The sequence below is a fragment of the Xenopus laevis genome, chromosome 1L (assembly GCF_017654675.1).
Source record: "Xenopus laevis strain J_2021 chromosome 1L, Xenopus_laevis_v10.1, whole genome shotgun sequence".
NCBI classification, from domain to species: Eukaryota; Metazoa; Chordata; class Amphibia; order Anura; family Pipidae; genus Xenopus; species Xenopus laevis.
Window position 1 is genome coordinate 122,522,735 of NC_054371.1, and position 25,194 is coordinate 122,547,928.

Consider the following 25,194-nt stretch of genomic DNA (forward strand, 5'->3'; position numbering starts at 1 on the left):
TTTGTGTACTGTATATTTTGAGTTGGTCCCTGAGCTCAGTAAGGCAGGATGAAATCTGGACTAGGCTTTTGGAGAAGCTCAACATCTCATATTTCATCCAATATTTGTGATACATTTCCTTCTTGCATTTAGAACAATCAGTCGTTCAGTCAATTAGACAGGTTAAAAGATTTATATTGACTACCGATAATATCTCTGCATGTATTGACAACATCAATGGGTGTCCCTACTATTTGTCAGACATACTGTAACTTTCATAAGATTGCTGCCTGTCAATTAATGGCCAGAACATCATCTGATTTGTTATTTTTCCTACTTATTTTAATCTGAATAGTTATTGGTAGATAGTTAGACTGAAATGAATGAGCGTTTAAGAGTAAAATCTGCACATCTAAGGCCATCTTAAGAGATGGCTCTTTGTGACAAGTACTGAAAAATGGGGATTTTAATTTACCAGCCCATTGTTAAATTTATTTTTTGTATAGGCACCACTCTCACTGTAACAATAAATGGTTTTATTTTCTTTTAAACTGCACTATATATATATATTGTAGGATTCCTAAATGTGTCATTCTCTAACCGCTCACTTTTGATTATTTTAGAAATTGCTGTTTATTAACATTGATAAATCACAAATGTATGACTACCTATGCTAACCAGGCATATTATCTGAAATGACAGAATGATTTTATTCATAGGCCCCACAAGTTTTACAGACGAGGATTTCTGTGAATACCATGTCCATGGGGGTCCAGCTGTGGTCACAGTAGTGTTGCTCTTGGTGAGTTGTTCTTCATAAACATATGTAATTGAGAGCTAGCATTTTGATTTATTAGGAATAACATTGAATTTCTTCAGCTCCATAGGTGATTTAATATAATTAAGTCCTCATCATCCTCACATTTAGTAAAATAGATATTGAAGCCTCTTTTGTGGACAAGGTTGGACAGCTCTGCCCTTTCTTACATCTTACTTGTTGTAAGATATGGTACACAAAACTGCTAAATAAAGGAGGGTTTAAGCATCAGCTGGGGCCTGGGGGTCACTTGTCACCTTAAGTAGCTCTTAGCCCACAATGTTGCCTAAAAAGCACCATGGCTATATTATCTATTTTTTTCTATACTGAACAAACATATCTAGACAAATTGTTATGGTGTCCTTGTTGCATTAATTAGAACCACAGCTTTTTTTTAAATCTCTAGGTAGTGTGCAAATGTTTTGTCCAGCAGAACCAGGGGAGTTTAATAAACAAGCCTTCCAGAATGGAAAGCTAGACCTGAGAGAAGCAGAGAGTCTAGGAGACCATATACATGCAGAGACGGAGATCCAGAGGAGGCAAACTCTACGTCAGATGTGAGGAGAGCTTGGACAGCTATATCAGAAGTGGAACCACAGGCTAGTTATGGTTAGATTATTAAGAGCTTCCTGCTTAAAGGAGCTAAGTTTACATGGGATATAGCAGTGATCAAATTTTTTTTCTATTTATACCTTGATATAGCTCTTCTATATGCTGAAGCCTAGAAGAATGATATAATAAAAATAAAATTTTATTACCTAACTTTTATGAAGTTCTTAGTACACTACAGATAGTTTGTGCAACCTGTGTTTTCTCATTTAAGAGGCATATAGAACAGTGGAGATCAGTACTATGCTTACACACACTGGTATTCAAGATACACCGTTTATGTACACTGAGACCCAAATAGCCATCACCAGGACCAGTAAAATGGTGCTATGAACTGTTTTAATCAGCTGTTTACTTATTCTCTCACAATGCTGCTCTCTTATAGCTGCACGATAATGGAGTGCTCAACCTTTGAGGTTCAAGCTTGATGAAGGGCCCAAAGGGGTCCAAAACATTGACATGTTTGTGAAATGCTAATGGGCTAAATAAATCACCCTTTTCTCACGCAGCAATTATTTTTTGGTGTGCTTCTGGATTTTGTCAATGCTGCTCTCTTAGACATAGTAGAATGGCCTAATGTACTAATCCCATGGGAAAAAGTGCTGGAGGCCAAATGGAAGCAATTTTGCAACCATCCACCGAGCACTTCATCTCATAGGTTCTATTATTCTTCTGGATGCAGTGCTAGGGAAAGCAAGCAACACTGCATTTAGACAGAAGCACAGCTCTTTGTACAGTTGGTTTGGCTAACTAAATTCTTGACTGAGTTGGACTGACCGGCAGCCAAACAGTCAGATCATAATAGGCCCATTGCAGGCCCACATCAATGCACCAATACGGTCCCTGCCCAGTGGGATTTTCAAACCTACCTAATATCTGCCTGATATCTGTAGGGGAGGCAGATAAGTAACTGACTCAATCTAAATGTTCCGAATCGGTAGCTGGCCATACACTGTAAGATCCATTCATTTGGCGACATCGCCATACGATTGGATCTTTCACCGATATGCCCACCAACGCAGGGCCAAACGATCGATTAAAGAGGATCAATGGGCTCCAACGGGTCGATCAACGGAAAAATGAAACCTTACCGGTCAATATTGTGGCCAGATATCGATCGGGAAGACCCATCAGAAGCCCCCATACATGGGCAGATAAGCTGGTGAATTGGTCTAAAAGACCGATATCAGCAGCTTTAATCTGCCCGTGTATGGCCACCTTACGTCACCCTGTGTGCAGCTAACTTTATTTAAGTACAAAGAACTATGCCTTAGGGTGCAGAAAAGAGGAGACGCATGCAAATAACAGGGCACTTTGTCCGGGGCATAGTAAATGTGCCCTTAAATCTTATAGTAATTTTTTTCCACCATACAGGAAGCTGAGCTTTTTTTTTTTTTTTTTAAGGTGTACCCAAAAAAACACAGTTCTACGCAACTTTCCAATGTGAATTTATTTTAAAAAAAACAAGTGCTTTATAAGTTGTTTGCAAGTTAAATAATTTTCTATTGAAAGCACCATTTTCTTAACTCCTGGTTTTGAAATAATGTTGCAAAAGCCAGTCTCCTCCAGCAAGACAGGTCTTTTAAACTGCTGGCTTGGGTTACATTGTTTCAAAAGTCTGAGCCACCAGGGCAGAGAATAGAAAAGGCCTGACAAACACTGCTTTAACTAACAATAATTTATACAAATAACTTTTAAAAAAATTACAAATTTGTAATGGATGTATATTGCAAAGTTGTTTATAATTATTTTTTCTTATATTATGCAAAAAAAATCTTTTTTGGGTTGACATGTCTTTTAATCATTTTAATATGAGGACTAAAACCCTTATTTTATGAATATCTGTACTGTCAATAAAAACAATGCCCATTGGCTCCAAAGTCTGCTGCCAACCTATTTTTGTTAATCATACACTTGTAATCATTATTACCATTGCACCTTTTCTGCCCACTCATGTGTGGAGTAATAAATACTTTTATACTGTTATTGGCTCAGCATATTAGGTAGGGCTTCTTTACTGCGTAATACTGCAGTCTGTTTCATTGTGTTATTCATTGTGCTAGGGAATATAGAGAAAGAGGGGCTTCCAGATCTGAGTTCCAGGCATGTTCTACTTGTGTACAATACTGCATTGAAGCCACAAGCTCATGCCTGTTTTAAACTGAAATTTTGCCTGTGTCTTTACAGACTCTGGCCCATATAGAAGCATTCATAGATTTTAGTGAGGATGACAATGTTGAAGATAATGTCTCGACTACAGGTAAAATTGAAAGCAGTCACCACCAAGAACATATATTTCTGCTTTTCATGCTTTATTTCAGATGCAGCTGTGTTTTGTTTGGACACTTCAGGTTAAATCATAGTTTAACAATAAAAAAAATTCCCTTTTGTCATGTAGAAAAGTCATAAGATGCTATATTGATATCTCACAAAACCACTTTCAATGTGGCATGAATTCAGTTTTATTAGTATGCCATCTAGTGAGTCAAAATAACAAAGTACCAAAATAAAATGTACATTCTGGAGAAAGTCGGTTTAATAAAATACATTGTTTGAAACTCATGAACTTTCTTTTTTTCATCTGTTGTGACAAAATATTAGCAACACTGCTGCCTTGTAGCACTAGGGGTTCTATGTTACATTTTCATCACAATGCTCTGCAGTTGGTATATACTTCCTGGGCTTGGTTGAGTTTGTTCAGAGTGCCTCTTGTTTCCTTCCACACTCCAAAAACACACAGGCAGGTTAATTGGCTCCTGATCAAACTGATGATTGTGTGTCTTTGCATGTGCTACGGACTTGGATTCTAAACTAGGCAGAGATTGAGTGGTAAAGCACTGCAGAATGGCATGCCATATTAGCATTATATAAATTAAGCAAATCAATTGCAGTTACGTTGCATTTGGATATTGGCATTGGTACAGGTATGGGACCTGTTATCCAGAATGCTCGGAACCTGAGGTTTTCCGGATAACAGATCTTTATATAATTTGTATATTTATACCTGAAGGGGAAGATTTATCAAGGGTCGAATTTCGAGTTTATGGGAGTTTCTAAAAACTCTCATCAACTCCCATAAACTCGAAATTCTAATAAAAACGGCCAATCGAAATTTATTAAAAAAAATCAACGGGTGAATAGGATCGAGCTGTAAACATGAAACAAACCCAATAGGAATGCATGGATTCATGCAGCGTAGTAACCATCAAGTACTGTTTTATTATTACAGAGAAAAAGGAAATCAATTCTAGCTAAAGGGCTCCTGTATAAACATTTCGGATAACAGGTTCCTGGATAAGGGAAGTCTCTCTCTCATAACACACATACTTTGCCTGTGTGTGTGTGTATGTGTGTGTGTATATATATATATATATATATATATATATATATATATACACATAATCATATTTCACTCCATTTACTGCACCTACTTTCCTCTCCTACAAATGATATGCTTTTTCCTGGACTCTCTGTAACTTTACACCACATTTTACACCTTTGCTAAAAAACGGATTAGACCAGCATATCTGTCTCTTCTATACTGTCCTTACATGCCTCTTCTCTGATTTCCCTGAGCTCTCTTCAGACATGTAATTTTCTCTCCCAGAACTACTTACTTCTCTGCATGTACTCTTCTATTTCTGAATTGTTTACAGTCACGCAGATTGAGTCCCTACTGAACTATTTCCCCTTTATTTATTTCTTCTTTTGGAGCTGGTAGCAAAATGCTGTTGTTTTATACTTTTGCTGTTATTCTGTTATCTGTAAAAATGGCAAAATCTGCTTCTACACCACCATCCTCCACTGCACCAAGTGTGTTATTTCTGAATGTAAAATAACTTCTTTGTTGCATATTACCTATTACCGGTATTCAAGAACTGATAACACAAATTTAGGTCTCTGCTTGCACTACATTCCTTTCCTTCATCTTTCCTCTGTTCTTATTTGGTCTGATACGCCTGCACATTCTTTACCTAAATTTACTGCACCAATGTGTACACCTGGCTATGTCCTGCAGTACTCCCCTGCACTCTATCTGCTTTTTCTACATTAACCACAGCATACACGTGTCCCTTTTGGACTTTTTCCTGAATTATGTGCACTTACTACAGTACTGACTGCAGCCAGTGAGCACCGCATCTAATTAGGCATTGTGCGGCCCACTTGAATGCAGGGTAGAGACTGGCCCCTCGGGCATTTGCCCGAACGGACAGATTACAAGTCCGGGCCTGGATTGCACCACCTCACTACCAAATTTGAACTATAGACATGCAGTTCTTAGCTGTAACACAGATGGATCCCCCCCCACACCTTTCCAAGCTTTTCTAAAAGGATTGAATAGTTACTGGAATGACCTGCTTTTTGCACTTCGGTTGTCTAGTGAAGCCAATCCCTGTGTCTTTATAAAGATTGTCATTTTGCTTTTGTGTTATCAGGAACTTCAGATATAAACTATTCCTTACCAGGCAGAAATGTGACACGTTTCACTGGCTGACCTGCTATAACTTTCAGGTCTAATATTAACAAACATTCAGTGAAATTAAGAAGTAACTTGTAATGTTTCCATATTCTCCATGCCAAAAATGTACATTATGCATGTACTTTTTAGTTTTCATTTATACTATGTCTATTACTTCCTGGCCTGCAACTCCTATGTACATTACACAGAATTTGCTTTTGGAAATTGGTATTGGTATTGTGTTTGTGGTGTTCTAGCATCAGTGTGTGTGTTTATAATTTCTGGTGCAGAAATTATTGCAGTACTGGAAATGATGTTTAGCATGCAAGTCAGTGTGTCATGTGTGTGAAAAAAATATCTTTGGATCAAATACAATGTACTGTGTTATTACAAAGAAAAAGTAAATCATTTATAAAAATTTGAATTTATTTTTATTAAAATGGAGTCTATGGCAGATAACCATCTTGTAATTTAGAGTTTCTGGATAACGGATCCCATACCTGTACTTTACACTGTATTTAGCACAATGAAATTAACTGAATTTTAAAGGGCTGTGCAGTGGCGTAACTACCGGGGGAGGTGGGGGGTAAGATAGGGCCAGGGCCCGCACCACCTCAGGGCCCCCGGCAGCTTGCGCGCAATAAATCCTGTGCAGTTCCGGGCGTACGGAGGGGGGTGGGGGGTCCTGGCTGCGCGTCCTGCGCCAGGGCCCGCCCCCCTCTAGTTACGTTACTGGGGCTGTGTTTTAAAACAAGATACATTTGTAAACCTTGATCAAAACATCATAAACATTTTTGCTTACACATGTTATCTTAAATCAGTTTTATTAGTAATTTGATCATTTTTGTTTCTCATAATCTGTTATTGGATTTTATTATTAAGCATCATTTGTTTGCGAAGCAGACTTTAAAGGGGTTGTTCACCTGCTTTGATTTACATTTTAGTATCGAGTAGAGAGTGATATTCTGAGACAATTTGTAATTGATTTTCATTTTTTATTATTTGTGTTATGTTGAGTTATTTAGCTTTTAATTCAGCAACTCTCCGCTTTGCAATTTCAGCAATCTGGTTGCTAGTGTCCAAATTACCCTAACAACCATTCACTGATTTGAATAAGAGACTGGAATATGAATAGGAGAGGCCTGAATAGAAAGGGGAATAATAAAAAGTAGCAATAACAATAAATGTGTAGCCTTATAGAGCATTTGATGTGGTCAGTGACCCCCATTTGAAAGCTGTAAAGTTTCACAAGAAGAAGGCAAGTCATTCAAAAACTATACAAAATAAATAATGAAGACCAATTGAAAAGTTGCTTTGAATCGACCATTCTTAAACATATTAAAAGTTAACTTAAAGGTGAACCACCCCTTTAATGCATTAGTTTGCCCAGCACATAACTTCTCCTTTTCTATATGATTTATTGACTCTATACTTGTTACTTACTGGGGATTTTTCATGTGCCAAGCAAAACAATTTCAGTTCCTATAGCATTTTGTACACTAGCAAGCAAGTAACTGTGCTTTCTGCAGCAAGAATTTTAAAGCTAATGTATACATTTAAATTTATAAATTATAACTTTGATGCACTCCTTAGTTTATACTATGTCTATCACTCCCCACAACTCCTTAATATGTACATTGCACAGAATTCCACATGCTAGCTGCCGCATGACTGAGTTTGCTCTGGAATATTTATGAAACCTGATGCCTTTCTACATCTCTATTGTGAAATTCTTAGTACACTTTGCTCTTTTCAGTTTTATGCATTGTGTTGTTATTCATTAAGGATGTTGCTACATGTAATACAAATCTCTATTTTGTGAATGTTCTGACTAAGATTCAAAGTCCATCATGGCATTTCAAGTACACAGGCCCAAATAGTCCCCACAGGCCCAATTAAACTCACCATCAATGACTGCTTAGAACAACCCCTCTGGTGTTTACTACAATATCCAGACTGTCAGTAATTGCTTAAGGCATGTAGGGTTATATGTCCAAGTGTTTTAACTCAATTGCTTTCAAACTGATAATTTACACTCTCTTGTACAGAGCCATGGATTGTGTTGCCACTTGCGTTTCTGCATATGGCCACAAGATGGTGCGAAAGATAATAACATAAGATTTTTAACATCAGAAAGGGTCGTGTTTAAAAACCATATTTTTAATTTTAGATTTTCAAAAACGTGTAACATTTGGTTTAAAGTTAAAGTTGGTTCACTGGTGTCAATTCCTATGTCAATTCCTTTGTGCATTATAAATAATTGTGCATACCATAGCTATGCTCTTAATTTACATCAAAATGTTTACACTTAAGTGGACAAAGTTCATTAAAGTGTATAGGTCTCTAGAACCTGCATAGAGGCTAGTGTAGTTGGTAAAATTTGTGTAAAGTTAATGTATTTACAAGTTTACTAGCTATACTAGTTGCTACACTGCTTTACTAAACTGGTGCCTGGTTTCTGTGTATGTTTATTCAATCCAATGGAGAAGTGATGTGTAGGTCAGGAAAAACTCAACCCGCACCTGAACCTAACCCACAAAACCATAACTTGCACCTGACCCTAACCTGCAAAATGTTGCCATTGTAGGACCTGCATCCCCAACCTGTGCCCATGTAGGGACCCTGAAGTTCGGGTACTTTTAACTTAGGCAGTCTCCCCATGGTAATAGGACACCAAATGGTCCTTTAGTTTAACTCAGGCAGCTATGTCCCTTTTCCTGGGTCCACAGTAATTAAAGGGGTTGTCCATTAGGGGGCAGCAGTATAAAGTATAAAGGGGTTTAGCACCATGTGTTCAGAGTCTTTCCTCGGGCCTTGCCTCTTTGTGAGGTATTACAGGTCCAGGGCTGCCAGTGTTAAGGATAGATAGAGATATTTAATGATAGAAAGATTGTGTCATAGTTGCTCTATGAGCAACAGAGAGGTTCAGGGTATGTAGTGAGCAGTTTCCGCTCAAACGAGAAGTAGTGGGGTTAGGACCCAGTGGTATGTAAACCACTAGAGCAGGGACTACAGTGGGTGAGTTGAGGACCAGATAGGGTGCCAAGACCCAAGACCCCAGACTGATTACAGTGGGTGAGGTGAGGACCAAGTCCGGTACCAAGATACAAGACTGAGAAACGGTAACCCAAGCTTTAGTGATCATCAGGAGGGATAATTCCCAGTGAGAGTGGTAATTATCTTTTGAGTCTATTATTGCTGCTACTCTGATAACGGTTATTGTGAATTAGCTCACCTGGAGCACCTTGTTTTTCCTGGAGGAATTATTGCCATCTAACAATATCCTATCACTATTATTTTGTGGACATCTAAGTGCCTGTGAATTACTACATTGCAACAGTTTCCTGTTAAATAAACCAGTTCTGTTATTGCAAAGAAACTTGCCTGGTTGGATCTCCTGCTGCACTGCACTACTTCCAGGTACCGGGAGTTGCAGGGAGTAGCACGTGTACACTGGGGTCTGGGGCACATTACAAGCAGTTTTAGCCTGGTGACACATAGTCACAAATTCACAGCTAAAGTGCACTCAATGGTGTGCTACACCCGCTTCTTCTCTCTATGTACACTACTTCAGTTTGTGCTTCTGGTTCCAAGACGGGGAATCTTTGGGAGCAAGAGGAGTGTATTTCTGTAGTCTGACCTGCACCCAAACGTTATTTTCAAATTTGTATCTAAGTGGGTACAGAAGTAGGACTGCAAAGAGAAGGCTTGACCCCAAGGTTTTGACAACTAGATTTACACAAAATGAAAAAAGTATACAGGCAGGTGTCTGTGGATCCTGTTGACCCCAATATGCACTGGCTATACAGCTATAGTCCCTCCCTCTACTTTATTTCCTGTCAAAAGAATAGTTTGGAACTGGACCTCCTGTCCTCAGGGATGTCCACTTCTCTGCCAGGACTGCTTTGTGAGCTTTCCTGTCCCTTGACTCTGGGGACTTTCCTAGAATTGATATTATACCAGACTGCTCACAATAGCTTATACGTAATAAAATGGAGATGGCTCCTCCACTTCACATAAACTGATTCATGCTAATTGGCTAGATATACAACACATGGAGGGTTATTTACTAAAACTCAAATGAATCTATTTTTTTTATTAAAACAAAGTAGAACCTTCCCTATCAAACTCATTGATCAATAATTTTTCTCTAAAAAAATCAGAATGAAAAAACGTTGTTACAAAACCAAGCATCAATTCATATTGTATGATTGATGCTCTGAAATTTTCGACCGAATTGTTGTTGCAACAACTAGACTTTTCCAGATTATGGGACAAAAACACAGACTTTATGGGATTATCCACCTCATATTACAATGTCAAGAAACGACTTCAAGGACTTCTGCCATTGGGGCAGATTCACTTATAGGAGAATTTTTGCCAGCATCAGCTTTGCACCCCAAAACTTAGCAACTGGGACCCAGCCCCGCTGATACTAATGGGAGACCTCAACCTAGTTCTGTCCCCTGCTCTAGATAGCGTTACTTCAACTGTGCAAGCATTTTCATAGTGAAAATGCGCTAGTGATCTTGCGCATAGGTCAATTTGCATACAGTGGGTTAAAGTTGTATGGAGGTCTTTATTATAAATGTTGGTGCAAATGCTTGAAGTTACCACTTTTTTATTACAAATGTCCAGGGAACCTTAATAAAGACAAGAGTGTTAATATAATTCCCTACACATGATCCCACTGTAAAATGAATGTTCCATATGTTATGAAAAAGTCAGGACTTTTGCAGGCTTATAATAAAAAAAAAGTTGCCAGCGTTTTTGGAACTTTAATGCATTTTTGACACACAGGATATGATGTAAGCGACATGAGATTGAGGAAGATCTAGCTTCTTTTAAGCACTTCGCCTGGTCTGAGGTGGCAAAGTCAACTCTGGCACTAATGAATTTGCAGTGTAACAATCGTTCACCAGAGCGGAAAGTCACCTGGCGATAAAGTGTGAATAAATGCTAGCGATGGTCCTGTTCACTAGTGAATTGGCACCTGCGCCGGTTAGTGACCCTGCGGGTGGCAACACTGGTGAAAAGTCGCTAGCGTTAGCCACTTCTCCCTTTAGTAAATCTGCCCCATTGACCTCTACATGAGCTTGACAGGTTTTAGATAAAGTATTTTTGGATTACGTTTTTTGTAGCTGCTTTGGGGTATAATAAATCTCTAAAAATTATTTTTTTTCCACGAAAGATTCAAGTTTTCCCTTTTAAATCGTCGACCAGATAAATTCAAGGTTTGATAATTGGGCCCCTTGATTTGCTCAATCTTATAGTCCAGTCTGTGGGCATGGGGACCATTCATTTGGCCTAAATGGTGCTCATCTTACCAGGTGGATAATAAATAAGCAAAAAACCTTCCTGTGCATGGCCTAAGGATACTACTTCCCAATATGGAGTGGACATGGAAAACAATAGGAGGGGTCACACATAGTGCAAGTGCAAGAAATATTGAATGGAGACTGGTTAGTTTTTGTAGGGATGAGTGGTGTTTTCAGGGTACAAGTTGCTGAAGAGATCTTTTATTGCTGGCAGTTGGTAATGTATGTAAATGTAGCAGAGTGGCAACAACCAGGTGTGTAGAATGGAGCAGTTTAGGCTTGTTAGTAAAATACTCAATAATTTCTCCAAGGCATGCTAATAGGTAAAAAAATATACTTTATTTACATCAATAGTTAAAAAAACATGAGAAATATCCCCTCTAACGCCTGCCGCGTTTCATGCTTACCCAGCACTTAGTCATAGGCTTCTGCTGGGTAAGCATGAAACGCGTCAGGCGTTAGAGGGGATATTTCTCATGTTTTTTAACTATTGATGTAAATAAAGTCTATTTTTTACCTATTAGCATGCCTTGGAGAAATTATTGAGTATTTGGTTATACCTCTGTTTGGTCACTAGAGGTCTCCGGCATGCATACCAGTAATGTTTACTGATGCTACTCCCAATTTGACCTTAATAGTTTAGGCTTGTTAGTAGGCTTGATTAGTTAAATCTTAGTATTATTAGTATTTACCATCAGAAGTCATAGGACTGTGGTTCTGATGGTAACGGGAAATCATTGTAATCACTTTGTCACCTAATGGGAGAGGTAAATGGGTTTGACTCAACACCCTGGTTCTGATTTTGTGCACTATTGCAAACAACTAAGGATTTTTTTTTTTGACTTGATTTCATTTAAAGTTTAATCAAATGGCCACATATATTGGTTAGCAAAATTTGAATGATGTGGCATTTTGAATAATTCTGTTGCCTTTAAAGCTTCATTTCTTTTCACAAAAGCCACGCACAGTAACACGAGTCTCTCTGGAAATATTTTTGTATATATTTCAAAGTAGGGATTTCAGAGACTAATAAAACAACAATTACACACTGGCACAAATCATTTAAATGGACCTGTTTTAAAGTTGGATATTTTTGAAGGATATTTTGCTGGTCGATGTAGTTTAGGAATTGCTGGAGTATAAGAATTGCCGCAAAGTTATCTCGCAAGGCTGAAGAAGATTAGTCGCCTTTGCCAGAGGAGATTAATTGCTGGGTGACTATTCTCCTGGTGTGTCCCAACAAAATATTCTTTAAAAAAAGCAACTTTCCAAACCCTGAAAAAGTGTATTACAGCCTGTTTTTTTCCTTCAGTCAATGGCAGGTTTTGCCCTCTTGCAGAGGTTAATGAGTTCCATATAGCATCAGTTACAGTTTCATTTAATTTCCTTCCCCTTCAAGGGCCTTCCATTGTTAACTATATGTTTTGCATTGTAGGATGTGAACCTTTTCATTGCCATGTAGTGATTAATGGGGTCAGATCCTTAACTTTGTATTCTTAGCCTATCATGGTATTATTATAAATTGCATGATTTAAAGGTATACCAGCTCAGTGAATTTTGGAAAAAGGATGTTGATGTATTGCCCTGCCCCTAACCCCCAAAAGAGAAAAAATGGGACCTCTTCCTTGCTGCTTTTTCCTTATTATTGTTAACACGTATTTATAAAGCATCAGCATAAATTGATATATTGATACATAGGGAGAAAAATAGTTGCAAATCATTCTCCTCAAAGTACTCTTGCAAAAAAAAAAACAGAGCAAAAAGTTTAATACCAGCAAATTCTGGACTTTTGTTCTTCAGAGGAAAAAATACTCACCTTAAGTTTGGATCCTGTATTTGGTATTGTATTTGCAGTGGAGTCACATCGGTGACCACTTTAATAAGCACCATCTTTGTATAATGTATAGTATCAAAAAAGATCCGGGAAGAAAGGCATTAAAGGGATTGTTCACCTTTCAGTTAACTTTTAGTATGGTGTAGAGAGTGATAGTCTGAGACAATTTGCAATTATTTTTCAGTTATTCAATTTTTATTCAACAGCTCTCCAGTTTGCAATTTCAGGTTGCCAGGGTGCAAATTGCCCTAGCAACCATGCATTGATTTGATGGGAGACTGAAATATAAATAGGAGAGGCCTGAACAGAAAGAGGAGTTATAAAAAGTAGCAGTAACAATACATTTGTAGCCTTACAGAGCATTTGTTTTTAGATGGGGTCAGTGACCCCCATTTACAAACTGGAAAGAGTCAGAAGAAGAAGGGAAGTAATGAAAAAGCTATAAAAATAAATAAATAATGAAGACCAATTGATGGCCAATTGCTTAGAATTGGCCATTCTACAAAATATTACAACTTAACTGAAAGGTGAACCACCCTATAATTTTGTATTTTCTTTTCTGTCATTTACTGTAGTGGCTTAGAAGAAACAAACCTGTTATTGTGCAACACTTTAACAGCTTTTCTGCCAGGGCTACATGGGTAGTTTTGTTGCCATTTGTTTAAAACTGGGCGATGAAAACAAACCATGTGTAGGTTATACAGCCACCATCGAGCCACTGCTAATAAATGTGATATTATAACACTACTGGTACATTACTTCCGAAGTATTTTGGTTGTTTCTCTGACTCCTTTCCCATAAAGAATTATCTTTTATTCCTTTGCAATGCAAGCTGTAGTGTTTTACAGAAAGCCACAGGAAAGCTGTAGACTTTTGCAGAATCGCAATGCAACTACAAGTTTCTTATCAATCAGCAGCCACTGGTAGATGGATGGCACTAGATATATCCTAATATATAAATTGACACAGGCAGCCTCATGCTCACGTGGGCACTGCTTTTTATACCATTGCATCTGAAAAAGTTGGCAATAAGGAAATTATTCTCAGTGATAGCTACACCCAGCAGTTGCAATAGGAATTGAGGATGCATTCACCCAACAAATTCAGTTGTTTACCCAGTGTTGGAAGTCTGCAGCAAGTCACTTTATATAGGGAACAATGTACACCCATTTTGTAAAATATAAGCATAACACCAAAGAGTTTGATGGTCGTATAAAGGCATGAGTCTGCAGGCCGAGTGCCTTTATTTAGGTCATGGACCTCCAAGGTGAAATGGAAATAGCCAGCTCAGTGCCATCACACTTGTATATATTATATAGCTTAATATTATGTGGATATTTCTTTCACAGGTTAGAAACCTGCTGCCATTGTCTCCCCTATCCATGGCACTACCTGTGATGTAGTGGAGACAGTACTGAATATTGGGGGGTGCCCTGTTATCTGGAGCGATACTGCAGGACTTTGTGAGTCTGAAGACCCAGTTGAAAAGGAAGGCGTAAGAAGAGCAAAAGAGCGGTGTGTGCAAACTCTAAAAACAACTCATTTAATACATACCACCTGAACCTTCAGGGAGCTGATAAAAAGGAAGATGGCTGGCAAGAATTAAGAATTAACTAAATCCTGGTAACAAACTTGCAGTCATACATCAGCATTTAACAAACACCTAAAATATGAATCTGACTATGGGTAACTACTTGATAATATGACTTATGTAATATGTGTCCACTTAAAAAACATTCATTTAAATAAAAACACAGCTGTCTCTTTGCCCCTGGAGACGCTAACCCCAAGTATAGGTCATTTCCTTACCTAAATGTAACTTAAAACAAAAACATTTGCTCTTCAAACCTGTAGTGAAGGGTTAAATGGGTAACTTCTTTTCTTCCATTGGTACAAAATACCACAGAATACCCAGTGGTGCTATTTAAGGGCAGCTGCACGAGGAAATAAAACAAAAATGCAGTGAGTGTTTCTCTAGCAAACTGAGCTAATTTATAAAGTGTCTGCATTGCTGGAAATAGGCCAGCACCGCAGATGGATTAGCCAGATTATATCTTGCGTGAGTGAAAGGCTGCATGCAAACAATCACATTTTGTTTTCCCTATTAGATTCTTAATTCCCATGTGGGCCAGGCTTTTCAGGAATGGATGTAAGAGTTTTGTGACTTTCCTGTTAAAGCATAGTTTACTATAATTTGTGATCTTATTAGAAGTTACCAAACCCAGATTTGTGGAGAGGCCACCAATGCTCGGGCCTAGGGTTGCAGGATTTTAGGAGGCGGCATGCTGCCCAACCACACCCACATTGGTTCAGAAACACTGGGGAGGCGAATTTGATACAATCGTTTTTTACATTCCCTGTGTGCCAATCCCCATTGCTCTGGTGAAAATGATGAATGATGATGAAGGATGAAAATCTGAGCAAATAAAAGGGAAGGGACGGGGCCTAGGGGCGCCTGCTATGTAAATCCGGCCCTGGAAGTTACCAAGGATGTCTTTGATCATATAAAAACACACAGGTTCAGGATCTATAGTAGTAGGGGATATTTTATCCTTTATATAAACATTACTTACTGATGTCAGTTGTCTAGTAGTGATGTTACTTGTGTCTTATGACTTGCAACCTGTGTATTCCAGAGGGCACATGAGAAAGGCAGAGAGGCAGAGTGATGGCTTTATGTGATCCAGTAACTGGCCATCTGCATCAGGTGTTATTAAAACAATTCTACTTTGTTCCTAATATTTAAAAATATATGTATGTTTTATATTCTATTTATCCTATCTTAAAGGATTATGCTGAACCAGTGATGCAAGTCCTTGCATAAAATGAAGCGGGCTTTATTGGAGAAAAGCCATCTCTAGCTTACTTTTTGCCAGACGATAGGAAATACTCCCTTCCATTGTGCTGCTTGCCATCAGTATTTTGCTACGTGTTAGCATGGACATTTACCAACAATATATAAAGCTTTTTCTCTCAGTAGATGCAGATAAATGAATCAGATTTTTAAGCTTTAGTACTGGCACGCTGCAGCAGTACAGCCTGTTCTATGTCCTTAAAATAGGCTCTAATTGAGCAGGCATCATAAGAACAAACAATAATCTAAGACTATCCAACTCCTTCCCGCTTTTTTGGCTGCCATAAAGTCATTTCCAATAACAACAATTCCTAGAGAACAGAAAAACTGTTCCTAGAAAAACCAGAAAGGCTATTGTTTTTTTGAACACATATTTCAGGGGGCACCTTTTTGTTGCCATATTTATTCACACTTAAAACTTGCTAAGAATAGGACATGATATAATATTTCAATTAGTCTTTACTGTTTGTTGTTATATAGTATATTCCTCTTCTACCTCTTTCTAGCAGGCAAAAAATGATCGCCCTTGATGCTTCAATCTTATTGTCGTTGCTTTTATTACACTCTTTTTTCAGAAATTCTTCTGTTCAGCTTCTATGCTCTAAAATCACTGATTGGTTTGGGTATATTGGGTTTTGTAGTTGTCAGTAGTCTTTTTGAAACCTGACAAAGGGAGGAACAAAAACAAATTTAATTGAGCAGTCTAGATGCACAATTTGGATTAATTTGCTACAAAATTTCATAAAAGCATATAAAAGCATATCATGGTAGACATCCGTCCTGCACTGCAGATTTAGCCTTCAATCTCATGAATCATTTTACACTTCGTTTACAAAGTTAGAATATTTCCACAAGTAAAGTAACTAGAGGGGGATGGGCCCTGGTGTGGGACACACAGCCGGGTACCCCCGCCCCCCTCCCTACGATAATTTTGGCCGGAATCCAGTGGCGCGCAAGCTGCCGGGGGGCCCTGAGGGGGTGCGGGCCCTGGCCCAATTGCACCCCCTGCTCCCCCGGTAGTTACGCCACTGAGAATTTTTTAATTCTAGAAATAGCACTAAAATTATTTTGCTATGATAGGCACAGGAATTGTCAGTATCACTAAAAACAATACCCAGACACAAAACTCCCATCCTGCCACACCCGCCTGTGCTACCTTTAAATGTCTAGTCTCTAGCACTACAGAAATGTAAAATTTGGTGCAATAAAATATCATTTTGGTTTATAGTTAGGATACTTTTTTCCCGGCTCTGTTAAAAGTTTTTTTTTAAACATAAACATGTGTTCAAGAGGAACATTGCACATATTTGTTAAGACCAGGTTTTATATAAGAAGATGTTTTGAAAAACTTTGGCAATCACACCACTGATGCAGCTCCTGTGCATTGCATGAAATAGTGTTCTATGAATTAGAGCCATATTGATACTTTGCAGTTTATTTTGCATTTTTATATTTATGCTTTTTAATGATTTTCTATACAGTTCTCTAATTTGTCCTTTAGAATACCATTTGATTAATTGTGCTCCATACCTGAAGAACCAGTCAGTGGTATTAAAAAGGTTGTTCACCTTTAAATGAACTTTTAGTATGATATAGAGGGTGATATTCTGAGACAATTTGCAATTGGTTTTCATTTTTCGGCTTATTTAGTGACTTTACCAAACTAGCCAATCTTACTGTGTATGGCCATCTTGTAGGACAATAGAAGGTGATTCAGTTTTGGACTCCCAAAAATAAGAAGAGTTAAAAAGTTGTATATTGACCACAAACCATTATCCTTAAAGGGATACTGTCATGGGAAAATTTTTTTTTCAAAATGAATCAGTTAATAGTGCTGCTCTAGCAGCATTCTGCGCTGAAATCCAGAGCAAACAGATTTTTTTATATTCAATTTTGAAATCTGACATGGGGCTAGACATTTTGTCAATTTCCCAGCTGCCCCTGGTCATGTGTAGAAAAAAAACTGTGTAGAGCATTTTTACAACCTACTGTATGTGAAGGCTGCTTATTTTTCTGTGCAAGTTTTATTGCATACACTATGCATTGGTGCAAATTAAATTCTCATTCCTTTTTCTCCACTGGTGGAGGGACACTTTATACTTTTGCAGGTTTGCCACTTTTTTGGCTTTTCACACAAAGATCTTCTGTCAAAGGTGCACAAGTGAAAAGTTTACAACTAGAGTGCAGGGGTGCTTGAGCATTCATACTGGGCATGCTTCTGGTCGGCAAACATTGCCTAGGATCCTAGGTACTGGATATGACCAAAAATGCCATCCTCTAAACCTGCATCTGCATTTGACCAGCAGTAAAGGAGGAACTGGTAGGTTTTGGGTGCCTTGTTGATACAGTTAATTACTCACTAAATATATAAATATATTTCTCTATAATATAATCTGTTCTATATTATAATATAGAACTATAACATTGTAAATTAAGCCTCAATTATCTATTGAGAACACTACAGAGGTAGTCACTTGACATGCTTACATCACTAGATATGAGTTCTACCCCATACCAACAATTATGTATTGTACCCTCACTGTTATGTGGGGCTCAGGGTAAACAGTATCCCTCTGGCACCCAGGATACATTTCCCATTACACTGAGGATAGATGGACAGGATAAGTGCCCAGCTCTGGCCCTGAGGGTAAGTGCGTTTCTGCGCCACTCAGGATAAGCTTTCCTTGTTGTGCATAGGATAAGCCCTCCCCAGAGGCACTCATAAGTGCTTCACCATACTGCTCAGGAAAAGCTGTCCCTGTAATCCACTGGATAAGTGTTTTTCTGTGGTCCTCAGAATAAAGCTCCCCTGGGACACTCAGGATGAACACTTTACTGCAGCACTAAGGGTAAGCTCTGCCTTGTGGCACTAAAGATAAGAGCCTCCTATGGTGCTTAAATGTACTGTTTTCTGAATATCCAGCTGGAAGCTAGTGCAAACAAGTTGGTCACTGTTCATTTCTCAGCTGGCAATTTGGAGCTCTTAATGCCAGTTTGTGTATGCATCTTTATGCCACATCATCAAACTGAATTGTTCATGTGAAGGAATTTATTGGAGAATAGTGTGTTGTCTTTAAGCTTTATATGATCAAATAATACACCTATTTTTAAACCAAAATAAAATGAATTGGTGTAAACTGAGCCCAAGCTGTCAACTCTCCCAGTTTTCTCGTTACCCAATTTAGAAACCTATCCCCCAGCCTCCCGTCACTGTATTGCGATCCAAGATTTTTAGATTTTCCATTTCCCCCTGCTGTCATAAGTTAACAGTTGACATTGAGATATTGTCAGATTTAGATATTTTTATACTGCTAGGCAAGCTTCATCAGCTCTCTTTGAAGGCCAAGAGTGGCAGCTACCCTGTCTATGATTTTCTGTTAAAGGAAAACTAATCCCTATAAATGAATTTGACTAAAATGCATATTTTATATACTGCACTTCTTGCACCAGCCTAAAGTTTCAGCTTCTCAATAGCAGTAATGCAGAACATCAAACTTATCAAAGGGGGTCACCATTTTGGAAAGTGTCTGCGACACTCACATGCTCAGTGGGCTCTGAGTGGCTGTTGAGAAGCTAAACTTAGGGGTTGCTGCAAATTATGAATCAGAAAATGAGGTTTGCCTGTAATATAAGATGATGCTATAGAGCTGATTATTCAATTCTCGTGCTAGCTGCATTTGTTTCTGTGCTGCCATTTAGTAATTATCTGTATTAATTATAAATCAGCCTTATATTGTGACATTTATAGTCTATGGGGCAGATTTACTAAGCTCGAGTGAATAATTTGAATAAAAAAATATATAAAAGTATTTTTTTGGTTACTTCGACCATCGAATTGGTCAAATTTGATCGAATTCGACCGAATTGAAGGATTCGAACGATTCGAAGTAAAAATCGTTCCACCATTCAATAATCAAAGTACTGTCTCTTTAAAAAAGCATTCAACTGCTTTTTTTTGGGTCGACCAAAAATCCTTTGATCGATCGCTTAAAATCGTTCGATCGAACGATTTTTATGTGATCGTTCGATCAAACGTTTTGCGCTACAATCCTTCGAATTCGAAGGATTTTACTTTGAGGGTTTTTTAACCTTCCCCATAGGCTAACATTGGTGCTCAGTGGGTTTTAGGTGGCAAAGTAGTTGGTAGAAGTTCTTTTTAAAGAGACAGTACTTCGACTATCGAATGGTCGAATAGTGCCCTATGTGTAATGTATATTTCGAGTTGTCCCTAAGCTCAGTAACTGCAGCAGCACAGAGCATGTGCAGTGAATCAGCAGAAAGGAAGATGGGGAGCTATTGGGACTTATTAACTGCTAAAGGGCTGTGGTTGCTTTGGGCTGGTACAGAAACCCAAAACATAATGTACAACATTTCTAGTCTACTTCTTTAGTTCAGCTTTAGTTCTCCTTTAACCCTAGGGTTGCTTATTCCTAGTTGAGCCTGCTATTAGAAGCCTAAACTGCATATATCTAAGAAACCGCTAAAAACAGAAAATTTATATAAATTGCAAAAGTGCTCAGAGAAGCATCCTGACTGAGTTTACATATGACAACTCCACAACCATATAAAGACACCAAGCTGCATTAAGTTGTCTTGTAGTTTTAAAGTAGGTGGTTCGTTATTTCTTATTTAAGTTGAGTCCGTCTTGAGACATTACCAAGCACCTTTTATTACTGATGAAATTATATGTCTGGCTGTAAATAATTATTTTACAGGTTATTTAATATCCATATACTCATGCAAATAGTAGTAGAAAAAAAGTATGCACTGTGCTGCCTATCAAAAGCAAGCTTGGAATATTTCCAACCCGGTAGACAGGGCACTAAGGAGATCTGTTGGGGTTGTGATCTACACCTATAAGACACCAAGAAATTGCTGTGAAAACAGGCAGCTCTCATTAGAATGATCCAGTATTCTTGCTGATGTTAAGAATTTAGGGAGAGGACTAACAAAAGTTTATTTAAACCTCATTGAGGTATTCCCCTGCCTATGCTTTTTTCCAAATTATGTGTATTCTTTCTGACCTCAGGCTTACTTTATGCACTATAAAGGGTTTATAATAGGGGCATAAATTATCATGAGGCCAGTAAGAAATAAGGAAAGGTTTTGGAAGGAGCCCTTACAATGAAGATTTAAACTTAACTTGAAGAAGAAAGGTTAATTGAGAAATGCCCTTAGGATGCATATATTCACTCTTCTTTTACTTTGCTTTCTAGGCTGGATAACGCTGATATCCTTATAGTAGTATTAGATGCAAGCAAAGTTCAAGGATCTCCATACTTGCACATCTGAAGAGCCTCTTGCGTTCTCCATCATCACAGGGCAACCTCAGGGAGGTTTTGCTTGTTCTATGCACGTCATCTGCTACACCCAAAATGCCAAAATGCAAGAGCTGTGTGAGGACCAAGAGCTTCCCACAACATGCTTTCTGTCTTGTCAAACTGGCCAAGGAGTGAATAACTTCATTAATATTCTCAAGCAAAAACTGGAAAAATTGTAAGTCAGGTGCTGGTCACTCAATATTCTGTTTATAAAAAATGTGGAAAATTATCTTGAAGTTGTTGAAGGGATAGTTCCCCTCAAAGTTTACTTTCAGTAGGTTATAGAATGCCCTATCCTTAGCAACTTTTCAGTTGGTCTTCATTTTTTAATTTTTATAGTTCTTGCTAAGATAAATTGGACCCTAGCAACTAGATAACTTCTGTCATTCCAAACTGGAGAGCTGATGAACAAAAAGCTACATAACTTAAAAAAATGAAGACTAATTGCAGAGTGTCTCAGAATGTCACTATTTACCTTATAGTAAAGTTGAATTACCCCTTTGTGACATTTTGTGACCTTGTTTGATGGCACCTGATCACCTGTTTAGTTTTTGCCTAATCCAGGTCACTGAAGCTGAGGGTACTGTATCTATATGTAAGGTTTACATTTAATAGAGATTTGTTTTTTTATTTTTTAAATAACTATGTCATTATATTAGTTAGCTTCTGAATCAGACATATATAACTGGTAAGGTTCCTGCCTCCAGGTCTGAGTACTGTATGTAGGGCAGTTTTTTGTTGGCATTTGGACAATACTTTACTAAACCATCTCTACATTGTTTTGCAGTTGTGGTGATCCTCTGCATGAAACTCCTAACCTAACCGAGATCCGTCATCATCTGCATCTCAATAAGTGTTTGGGTGCCCTTGAACGGTATACTACTTACCAGGAGTAAGATTTCGTTTTAGCTGCGTATCAGCCACAGAGAAGGGAAGTGCCATTACAGGAAAGGTGCGAGTGGAGTAGATAAATCTTGAGACTTCTGTATTGTAAAGTGACCTTTCTGCCTTCTTCTTGTGTCAGTTGAACATTGGAGGTTTTTATCTTTTTTTGCTAATGCAGTCATGAGATGAAGACCTTAACTTACATTAAACTCACTTATGTTAAAAAAAAAAAAAAAAAACACACTTGTGTTCAATAGCCGAAGTTTAGACCTCTCCTTTTGTGGTGCAATGGTGGGTTCATTCACAATCTCCCTTTGCAACACCAGGCAACTTAAGTTCTCGCCTCCTGAAATGCACTTCTATTCGTAGGACCCTTAAAGTATTCTGACTTGATGTATAATTTTACAGAAATATTTATTTGCAACCAACTGATGTCTTCCTGTATATAACAGTAAATGAAACAAAACAGAGGTTGTTTTAGTTTTGTGATCAGATTACTTAAAAATTCAGACCCACATTTAGAAAACTAGGCATGGCTATATTTTAATTTAAATGCAGTGCAGCCCTGCAGCAAGCATTTATTAGACATATGCATGGATGTTTGTGATCTGGTATGCCTAACTTTCCTCTGTATCAGTCATAACCTCACTACCCCATTGCATCAGGACAAGGAGTGATGAGGGCTGGGAGAACCATACAATTAAATTAAATTAAACTTACTTTTATGGGTCTGGAGCCAAAATAATGGCTAACAGACAAACTGAACTCTGTCACATGCCCAGGAAAATAAGAGAGACAACACTGTGCAGTCCAGTATGAAAACTTTCCATATCAAAAACAAGTGGAAATTGTTTCACAACATTTGAGGATGCAGGGGTGTATAGGAAACACGTCAATGTAGAGGCACAGAATGTACCATCATGGTACCTACAAACGGATCTCTGTAGACAATACAGATATACACTGCATGACATTAGAAGAAGGTTGCCTAGTGTAGCTTCTTATTGCAAGCTTCAGTGCTCTACTGCATATTGTGGGTACTCATACAAGTTGCTTTTATTTTGAATAAATATACATTGATAAACCTTATTTTATGTTTACTTTTTTTAATTTATAATGCCATGATGTGGACTGTTGATATCACAGGGATTGAGAACGTGGGGGGCACTGTGATGAATTAACACTAAGGGGCAAATTTACTTAAGGTCTAATATCGAGGGTTAATTAACCCTCAATATTCCACTGTCGAAGTTAAATACCGATATCGAAGTTGAAGGATTTAGCGCTATTCGAAAAATCATTCAATCGACCGATTAAATCCTTCGAACCGTTCGATTAGAAGGATTTTAATCCATCGATCGAACGATTTTTGTTCGACCAAAAAAAGCTAGCAAAGCCTATGGGGACCTTCTCCATAGGCTAACATGGACTTCGGTAGCTTTTAGGTGGCGAACTAGGGGGTCAAAGTTTTTTCTTAAAGAGACAGTACTTCAACTATCGAATGGTCGAATAGTCGAACGATTTTTAGTTCGAATCGTTCGATTCAAAGTCGAAGGTCGAAGTAGCCAATTCGATGGTCGAAGTAACCAAAAAAAACATTTGAATTTCGAAGTTTTTTTCCTCTAATCCTACACTCGAGCTAAGTAAATGGGCCCCTTAATCTGCTTCTATCTGGATATGACTTGATTGTTTGGTCTGTTAACACTAAAGTTTTCCAGCGCTTTACAATCAGTTTTTCCTGTTGCGCTGTTTCCTCTTTGGACTTTCTAAGTAAATATTGCTGGAGTCAGGGGCATACGATGAGCAGAGTGAGGTCAAATCTCAGTGGGGATCTTGTATATTGAAACCAGAGAGCATAACAATAGGCGCAAACCCTTCAGCCATTTTGTTTCTTTCTTTGGCAGCATGAAAGTAGTTTAAATTTCTTGTATTGTTAAATCTTTTGTTCAAAAGAATCCTGAAACTACAGAAATCCCTGAGCAAAAAAGTGGAAGCAATGAATGCATATTTGTTGAGTGTCCTTTTACTGCAGGCACTTTGATGCTAAAAAAAACTCATTGGGATCTTTATTGGATTTACAACGGGAAAACAATGGTAAATCACCATTTTTAAGAAAGAGATTTGTATAAATATATCTGAGTATTCTCTTTATAAGAGAACTAACCACGTTTTAAATATTGGTGTCAACATTTACTTTCAGTGGTTATGCCATGTGGGCTCAGCCATGCAAATGAGTTTGATTATAGCCTTCTACATTTTCCCAGGAGCAGTAACCCATGACAACCAATAAGATGTTTGCTTTTGAACAGATGACCAGTAAATACTACCTTCTGATTATTTCTGAAATAACCATTTTTTTTGTGAAATTCGTGCAGCATTTTTCACGCAGTGATAAATCCATTTACACTTGTCAGGGGTTTCTACATTAATTATTGGCCAGAATAAATTTCCCTAAAAAGAGTCCACCACTCGAAAACTGATAATTTACATTATGAAAGGAAATGTCATTCTGAGCAACTTTTCAATACACATTTATTACACATTTACAATGGCTTTAAAGTTATTCATAAATAGAATTGCAGCTGAAAGTGGTATTTGTTTATCCCTTTCTGTTCTCTTGGTCTGACATCCAAAACAATGCAACAGGATATAATATGGCCAGTTTGCATTCATTTTCTTCCATTAGATAAATAAAGTAACAGTAGTCAGTTCTCCTCCTGGTCTTGTAATCAGCGGACTTGCATCATTGCAGCAGTTATAAATAACTTTAAAAACACTGAAAACTTAAAGGGGTGGTTCACATTTTCGTTAATTTTTTTATAGAATGGCTAATTCTAAGCAACTTTTCAAATGGCCGCCATTTTTTTTTCATAGTTTTTGAATAGTTTGCCGACTTCTAACTCTTTGAAGCTTCCAGTTTTGAAATGGGGTCAGTGACTCTATTTAAAATAACAAATGCTCTGTAAGGCTACACATTTATTGTTATTGCTACTTTTTATTTCTCATCTTTCTGTTCAGGCCTTCTGTCTCTTATTCAAATCAATGCATGGTTGCTAGGGTAATTTGGCTTGCAAACTGGAAAGCTGCTGAATAAAAAGCTAGATAACTCAAAAACCAC

At 37.9% G+C, this 25,194-nt stretch overlaps 1 pseudogene; it reads left to right on the top strand.

The window, feature by feature from the left end:
• Positions 1–24,117, top strand: part of LOC108695304 — a 69,174-nt pseudogene extending 45,057 nt beyond the window's left edge.
• The last annotated feature ends 1,077 nt before the right edge of the window (positions 24,118–25,194 follow it).